Below are 9,503 nucleotides of genomic sequence, written 5' to 3'. Positions count from 1 at the left end.
ACTGGAACACAGCGTCAGTATCCACATGTGTTGATCACATCTGTATTCTTCAGTCAGTCCCATTATGTTTAACATGCAGTATTGTCAATGCATAGATGTGTATTTGGACTGAACCATGAATAGATTATTGCTGGAACTCCTTGACTCACCAAAAGGTGGACTCAGATGCACAACTGACAAAAACTGAAGATTTAAACAAAAGTATTTGAATAATGAAAAAGTGGTAAACAAAAGGCGCTCACAAGGAGGATGGAAAACTACAACAGTTCTGTGATAAACACAAGTGGAAAACTTGAAGCATAAATCTGGACCAACGTGGGAAAACCTGGTAGACAGCTGGACGTGAAACCAGTGACGGAATCAGAAGAACTGACACCAGAAGAAGGCAGACAGCACTGTTTGTACCTGAGGGAGGGGCACACAGGTGACACCTGTCAGGGGCGGGGCTAACAATCCCACTGCAGGGAAAACACATAAAGGGAGGAAGTCCAGGTGTGAAACCAGAGGGAAGAGATGTGTACGAAATAAACCAGGAAGTACAAGACAGGAGCAAACGTGAACGACTGGAACTGAACAGGAAGTGACCAAAGAAACAAAGACTGAAAACCAAAGAGGAGACATGAAACAGTAGCATGAACATAAAGAACACATCTGAGGAGACATGACAGGTATGTGTGACAGTGGACACATGTGGTCGAGTCCACAGGTTTTCAGTGTCACATAAATAAAGGGCCCAGCCCCATGCATTTACAGTATACCACACACCAAAGCAGCAGGGAGCACATCTGGTTACAATTCAGTCATCATTACTGCAAATCTGTTTCTGTTGGAGCTTCGACTTAAAACATTAGGTCGTCTTTTCTAAGCTTGTGCTTTAGAAAGTCAGGTCCATAAAGTTGTTCTGCAAAAGAAATCAGTGTAAATGGTGTGCATTTTCCATACAAGTACATCCCATACTCCTGGGAAATGGGACAGTAAAAAACCCAAACCCCACAGTGGTCCTCCCTCTGTCGGAGCTCACACAGTGGAGACAGTGTTTCCTCTGCAGTGGTGTTCAACCTGACGGTCCCTGCAGCAGCTCCTGATGTTCCTGAACATATCCACAGACATGGGGCTCTTTGTCCTTTAGTTTTCATCAGTGTTTTTTTTAGGCCATATACCAATGGACCATCTGTACAGAAGAAACATTGTGTTCCTAATCTCCTGAATATCACAATAGGGCGTCTCCAAAATCCCTTTTCTCTTCAGATCAGTGTTATTTAAACCAGTTCATCTCCAACATGATAACAGCCCCCCCCCCCCCCCCCCAAAAAAAAATTTCAGCAAAATCTGTCAACGTTTGACCCCCCCACCACAAAGGAAAAAAATGCTCATTTTAACCCAGAAAATCACAGATACTGAGGTCTGAAGTGTCCACAAACGGCTTTTTCTGGTATTTTCCAGCGTCCCTGTAATATCACCTTCATAGGTTATTGTATCAGCTGATATAGAAGTGAAAAGAAGGGATTTTAAGATCAAATAACTCAATTATCAGCTAAAAACTGGAAATAGACAGAAGTTCAGAACAGTAAATCTAGTTGAACACAGTGTCTATTTTCTAAAGCCCCTTTTAGTAAAATACAGGTTTGAGTTCCAGACAAATAGAGCTGAACTTCAGGCACTTTAGGATCCATTTAGTATCCATTAAGCATGGGAATGCGTTTGAAAACAGCATTTTTTTTTTGCCATTTTTGATGTTCTTTGACAGGCCTTCATACTGTGTGGTGGGGGGGCAAACGCTGACGGATTTTGCTGAATTTTTTTTTTTTGGGGGGGGCTATTATCATGTTGGAGATGAACTGGTTTAAATAACACTGATCTGAGGAGAAAAGGGATTGTGGAGACGCCCTAATATCACAAAGTAACCTGTTCTGAAAAAGAGTGAAATCTGAAGTAAGTGTAGCTTTCAGACCAGACCTCTTCACAGGTCTGTTCCAGACTGAAGCCTTTTCTGTTGGTGGCCCATATATGTGCAGAAACAGATTTGGTGTTTCAGTGCAGTTTGCTGATACTCCACAGAAAAGTATCCCCACTGCCTTAAGTACTCTGGATGTCTTAAAAAGTGAAGTCTTTGTGAAAAAGGATTTGTTATCCATAGGAGATGATATTAAAAGAAATGAAGCTTAAGCACAGAAGGAAGTGGCAGAAACAGATTTACTGAGAAAGTAAAAATAGCACTTAAAACAAAAGAGATGAAAGAGGCTTAGTGTAGCACTGAGTGCACTTCTACTCAGTCATATTTACAGGAACGTGAAAGAGCCCCAGTACGTGAGCGCTACAATGACAGTGAACCAGAAAAATAGTATTAGAATAGGACGGAAAAATACCAAATATAAAACTATTATGCAAATGACACAGCTGAATAGTTTCTATAAAAGAGTGTTTGCAAAACTTAGTTCATATTCAATTGTGAAACATGCACTTTACTTTTCAATTAAGCACAAAATATAGTAATTGATATAAAACAGTAAAATTATATGTTCAGAAATATTCGATATAGATCGTGAACATGAAATATTACAGCAAACAAATAAATACACAGTCCATATAAGGTCAAAGTTTTTAGTTACGACTTTATAAAGAACATATTAACTCAGTGTATCTAAGTATATACAGTACTAGTATAAGTACGACGTATCACAGGACCATGAATTATCTATGAGTAAATGATAATTAGACACACTGCATGAGCTAAGGCTAAACTATAAATATCTGTTGTTACATGAACACCATTAGTAATTGATTACAAGATACCCAACGAAAAATGTACTAACTGTTAGTGGATCCTTCTAGAGCAGGGCTGTCAAAGTCCTGTTAGTTCAGTTCCACATTCAGCCCAGTAGGACCTGCAGTGGGCCGCACCAGTCAAATAACACCAGTCAAATAACACCAGTCAAATAACACCAGTCAAATAACACCAGTCAAATAACACAATGACATTAGGATCATGTTTATACCGACATCGTTTCCTTAAAATCTGAATAACGTCAACAACTTGAAATGTCTTAAGAAAAACAAGTGCATTTTTGACAATATTCAGCCTCAGTTTATCATTTACACATGTGCGTTACAACTGACATTACAATTACAATCACACAAAACATTAGGAACAGGCAGAATATGGATGAAACTGCATTTACTTTTCTCAAGACATTTCAGGTTGTTCATATGTGTTCAGGTGATTCACATTTTTAGTAAAAGGATAGTTTGTTAATGTAAACTTTTTCATGTAATTTTACTTTTTTACACTAAAACAAAGATAAAATGTGCAGTTGTCATTATTTACAGGTTATTATGACAGTATTTTTGTGGTCTGACCCAGTTGAGATCTAACAGTTTATATGTGTACGTATGGAACCTGAAAGGACAGGATTTTTACACCACTGATTAATAGCTTCAGATCGGACCCTTTGGCGGGCCGGATTTGGCCCCCGGGACACATGTTGGACACCTGTGATCTACAGGGTCTGCACATCTGTCACTTCCCCCCAGGCCACGCCCCTCCAAGCCCAGGCCACGCCCCTCTCAGTCAGACTGAGTGTCTTAAACCAACCTGCTCAACATGACGGAGTATAGCAGTAAACACAGCCAGAGCAAAGGACCATGGGAAATCTGAAATGAAATGAAGGACAGTTGGACTGGACATGGATCTGTACCAGCTACCAAAGAACAAGTGGTCCAGAACTAGGACCAGAACCAGCTGATCCAAAGGGTCCAGAACTAGGACCAGAACCAGCTGATCCAAAGGCTCCAAAACTAGGGCCCAGAACCAGCTGATCCAAAGGCTCCAAAACTAAGGCCCAGAACCAGCTGATCCAAAGGGTCTAAAACTAAGGCCCAGAACCAGCTGATCCAAAGGCTCCAAAACTAGGGCCCAGAACCAGCTGATCCAAAGGGTCTAAAACTAGGGCCCAGAACCAGCTGATCCAAAGGCTCCAAAACTAGGGCCCAGAACCAGCTGATCCAAAGGGTCTAAAACTAGGACCAGAACCAGCTGATCCAAAGGCTCCAAAACTAAGGCCCAGAACCAGCTGATCCAAAGGGTCTAAAACTAAGGCCCAGAACCAGCTGATCCAAAGGCTCCAAAACTAGGACCAGAACCAGCTGATCCAAAGGGTCTAAAACTAGGGCCCAGAACCAGCTGATCCAAAGGCTCCAAAACTAGGGCCCAGAACCAGCTGATCCAAAGGGTCTAAAACTAGGGCCCAGAACCAGCTGATCCAAAGGCTCCAAAACTAGGGCCCAGAACCAGCTGATCCAAAGGGTCTAAAACTAGGACCAGAACCAGCTGATCCAAAGGCTCCAAAACTAAGGCCCAGAACCAGCTGATCCAAAGGGTCTAAAACTAAGGCCCAGAACCAGCTGATCCAAAGGCTCCAAAACTAAGGCCCAGAACCAGCTGATCCAAAGGGTCTAAAACTAAGGCCCAGAACCAGCTGATCCAAAGGCTCCAAAACTAGGACCAGAACCAGCTGATCCAAAGGGTCTAAAACTAGGGCCCAGAACCAGCTGATCCAAAGGCTCCAAAACTAGGGCCCAGAACCAGCTGATCCAAAGGGTCTAAAACTAGGGCCCAGAACCAGCTGATCCAAAGGCTCCAAAACTAGGGCCCAGAACCAGCTGATCCAAAGGGTCTAAAACTAGGACCAGAACCAGCTGATCCAAAGGCTCCAAAACTAGGGCCCAGAACCAGCTGATCCAAAGGGTCTAAAACTAGGACCAGAACCAGCTGATCCAAAGGCTCCAAAACTAGGGCCCAGAACCAGCTGATCCAAAGGCTCCAAAACTAGGACCAGAACCAGCTGATCCAAAGGCTCCAAAACTAGGGCCCAGAACCAGCTGATCCAAAGGCTCCAAAACTAGGACCAGAACCAGCTGATCCAAAGGGTCTAAAACTAGGGCCCAGAACCAGCTGATCCAAAGGCTCCAAAACTAGGGCCCAGAACCAGCTGATCCAAAGGGTCTAAAACTAGGACCAGAACCAGCTGATCCAAAGGGTCTAAAACTAGGACCAGAACCAGCTGATCCAAAGGGTCTAAAACTAGGACCCAGAACCAGCTGATCCAAAGGTCATTTCCAGTAGACCGTGGACTGACCCCAGTGAATCTATGCATGATCTACTGGGACTGAGCAGATTTACTGAGTCCAGTTCAGATCCAGTCCTTTATCCAACACAGATACTACTGCTGTGGACCAGCAGGGCACCACTGCATTCTGGGAAATTAGCAGATTTACACCACCTGGTTTAAATTAACACATTATTCTGATCATACTATGGTTTTATTGTCGAAATATGACGACTTTAATCTCATAAACCAATGACATTTTTGTTAAATTATGAGTTTTTTTCGAACTACGACTTTCTTCTCAGAACATTGTGATTCCCTCCAGCAGGAGGTACTGTGATCACTTTGCTTTGTGTGTGTGTTTGTTTGTTTGTTTGTTTGTTTGTTAGCAAGACAACTCAAAAAGTTCTGGACGGATTTTCATGAAATTTTCAGGAAATGTGGATTCTGGCACAAGAAGAAATGATTACATTTTGGCGGTGATGGGGGGGGGGGGGGGCAGATCTGTCTTGGCGGAGGTCTGCGCTGTCCGAGTGCTTTTCTCTTTCTTTTTGTATTCGACTTTATTCTCATAAAATTCCAGGTTTTATCTCCATATTTTCTGACTTTCTTCTGGTAGTGCCCAGTGTTTTTCTTTTCTTCTGTGGTCCTAATACTCCGTCGTAGCTTTATTCTCCAGTTCCTCCGTATTTGTAAAACTAGGTTCACCTCAGTTTTAGTTAGTTTACTAATCATGTAGGAGCACAAGGTTCACAATCACAAAATGAGACAAAAACCAGGAAAGATCTGATCATGAAACCAAGAGCTGCACTAAGAAGGAGCGTTAGCCAAAACAATAGGTCATTTCAGGTCTGATTGGACCAAAAATACAGCATCAGTGAATGTTAGCTGACACCAAACAGGATCCACAGATCTAGGTTTGGTTTCCTGGATTTGTGGATCCATCTCCTTCTGTTTTCTTTGTCTTTGGGTGTCTGTAAACGATAGCTCCCACTGCTTTAAGAACCTGAAAATACAATCAACCAACAACAGCTCTGCCCCATTTTGGGTTCAATATTGTTCTTCAGTTTAGACAGGATTGAAGCCAACGCTGTCACTCATCTGCCTCTGTCTGACACTCAGTGGGTGGAGCCACAGTGACTTCCACTAGCGCTGACGTCACTTGCAGACCCTCTATTGTTTAATTTATTTAGATAACATATAAATACTTCTGCTAACATCAACACTGTGTGACATTAGCAAAATAATAAGTAAACTACTAATTAAGTGTTCCCTAATGCTTATTACTGCATTATTAACTGAGAGTAGCCAGTGTATTCATGTTGTAAAACGATTCCTTGGATGTCCAACAGTGGAATTTATGACACAATGGAACAACTTTATTATCTTGACATAATTATTATCACATTACACAGTGACACAGAGGTACAATGTGTGCGTCAGCTATCTCCACTAATAACATGTTATTTAATTAGACTAATCTAGCGCTGTCAAACTCATTTTAGTTCAGTTCCATGTTCAGCCCAGTCTGATCTGCAGTGGGCCGAACCAGTACAATAATGACTGAATAACCCATAAATAATGACAAGTCCAAGTTTTTCTTTTTGTTTTCATACAAAAAACCCCAATTAAATTATGAAAATATTTACATTTTACAACAAAGATGTGAATAACCTGAAAAAAAAAAAGAAATTTCGTTTGAAAAATTAGTGCAATTGTAACACTGTTCTGCCTGGACTTCTTATTTCTACATGTGCATTTCCACACAGTGTTCCATAAACATTTAGGAACAGACAGAATATTGTTCAAACTGCACAGTTCAGGTTGTTCATCTGTGTTTTTATTTATGTATTTATTTGCATTTTATTGTGAAAGAATAGTTTTGTAAATGTAAATATTTTCACAGTGTAATGTGATTTTTTTCACTTAAATTTTTTCCACATAATTTTTCACAGTAAATGTGTGTTTGTCATTCTTTCTGGTTTATTGTGTTGTTCTTTTGACTGTAGATCCCATTGGTCTGTATGTGGAACCTGAACCAAAAGGATCTGTTCAACCTGGACTGTTCAGGTTCATTTATGCACTTTCATCCTGCAGGGCCGCAATGGAACCTTTTGGGGGGGGGGGGCAGATTTGGCCCCCGGGCCCCCACATGTTTGACACTTGTGGAATAATCTATGCAAAAAAAACCCTCGGCCACTAATTGTATTCTTCATTTTGGTGGCAGTCGACTCAAACAAAAGGCTGAAGTGGTGTTGTTTCTGTCTTGTGCTTGTTGTCTCATTAGAGGCTGGATTCATGATTATAATGTAAAAATATGTCACTAATTACTATGCATTGATTATCAATGCATGTTTATGAAGAGGAAAATGACATGAGTGACACTGTTGTATAATGGAAGTCCTTCCAGGCTGGACCTCCTTTTTCTGTGCTTCTCACCACATGTGTCCACTAGATGGTTTCCTCTTTTTCACCATGTGTCCACTAGATGGTTTCCTCTTTTTCACCATGTGTCCATTAGATGGTTTCCTCTTTTTCACCATGTGTCCACTAGATGGTTTCCTCTTTTTCACCATGTGTCCACTAGATGGTTTCCTCTTTTTCACCACATATATGTCCACTAGATGGTTTCCTCTTTTTCACCATGTGTCCACTAGATGGTTTCTTCTTTTTCACCATGTGTCCACTAGATGGTTTCTTCTTTTTCACCATGTGTCCACTAGATGGTTTCCTCTTTTTCACCATGTGTCCACTAGATGGTTTCCTCTTTTTCACCATGTGTCCACTAGATGGTTTCCTCTTTTTCACCATGTGTCCACTACATGGTTTCTTCTTTTTCACCATGTGTCCACTAGATGGTTTCCTCTTTTTCACCATGTGTCCACTAGATGGTTTCCTCTTTTTCACCATGTGTCCACTAGATGGTTTCCTCTTTTTCACCATGTGTCCACTAGATGGTTTCCTCTTTTTCACCATGTGTCCACTAGATGGTTTCCTCTTTTTCACCATGTGTCCACTAGATGGTTTCCTCTTTTTCACCACATATATGTCCACTAGATGGTTTCCTCTTTTTGACCATGTGTCCACTAGATGGTTTCTTCTTTTTCACCATGTGTCCACTAGATGGTTTCCTCTTTTTCACCATGTGTCCACTAGATGGTTTCCTCTTTTTCACCATGTGTCCACTAGATGGTTTCCTCTTTTTCACCATGTGTCCACTAGATGGTTTCCTCTTTTTCACCATGTGTCCACTAGATGGTTTCCTCTTTTTCACCATGTGTCCACTAGATGGTTTCCTCTTTTTCACCATGTGTCCACTAGATGGTTTCCTCTTTTTCACCATATGTCCACTAGATGGTTTCCTCTTTTTCACCATGTGTCCACTAGATGGTTTCCTCTTTTTCACCACATATATGTCCACTAGATGGTTTCCTCTTTTTCACCATGTGTCCACTAGATGGTTTCTTCTTTTTCACCATGTGTCCACTAGATGGTTTCCTCTTTTTCACCATGTGTCCACTAGATGGTTTCTTCTTTTTCACCATGTGTCCACTAGATGGTTTCCTCTTTTTCACCATGTGTCCACTAGATGGTTTCCTCTTTTTCACCATGTGTCCACTAGATGGTTTCCTCTTTTTCACCATGTGTCCACTAGATGGTTTCCTCTTTTTCACCATGTGTCCACTAGATGGTTTCCTCTTTTTCACCATGTGTCCACTAGATGGTTTCCTCTTTTTCACCATGTGTCCACTAGATGGTTTCCTCTTTTTCACCATGTGTCCACTAGATGGTTTCCTCTTTTTCACCATGTGTCCACTAGATGGTTTCCTCTTTTTCACCATATGTCCACTAGATGGTTTCTTCTTTTTCACCATGTGTCCACTAGATGGTTTCCTCTTTTTCACCATGTGTCCACTAGATGGTTTCCTCTTTTTCACCATGTGTCCACTAGATGGTTTCCTCTTTTTCACCATGTGTCCACTAGATGGTTTCCTCTTTTTCACCATGTGTCCACTAGATGGTTTCCTCTTTTTCACCATGTGTCCACTAGATGGTTTCCTCTTTTTCACCATGTGTCCACTAGATGGTTTCCTCTTTTTCACCATGTGTCCACTAGATGGTTTCCTCTTTTTCACCATGTGTCCACTAGATGGTTTCCTCTTTTTCACCACATATATGTCCACTAGATGGTTTCCTCTTTTTCACCATGTGTCCACTAGATGGTTTCCTCTTTTTCACCATGTGTCCACTAGATGGTTTCCTCTTTTTCACCACATATATGTCCACTAGATGGTTTCCTCTTTTTCACCATGTGTCCACTAGATGGTTTCCTCTTTTTCACCATGTGTCCACTAGATGGTTTCCTCTTTTTCACCATGTGTCCACTAGATGGTTTCC

The sequence above is a fragment of the Sphaeramia orbicularis genome, chromosome 7, assembly GCF_902148855.1.
Source record: "Sphaeramia orbicularis chromosome 7, fSphaOr1.1, whole genome shotgun sequence".
NCBI lineage: Eukaryota > Metazoa > Chordata > Actinopteri > Kurtiformes > Apogonidae > Sphaeramia > Sphaeramia orbicularis.
The sequence above is the reverse complement of the archived record's forward strand: the minus strand, read 5'-3'. Positions refer to the sequence as shown.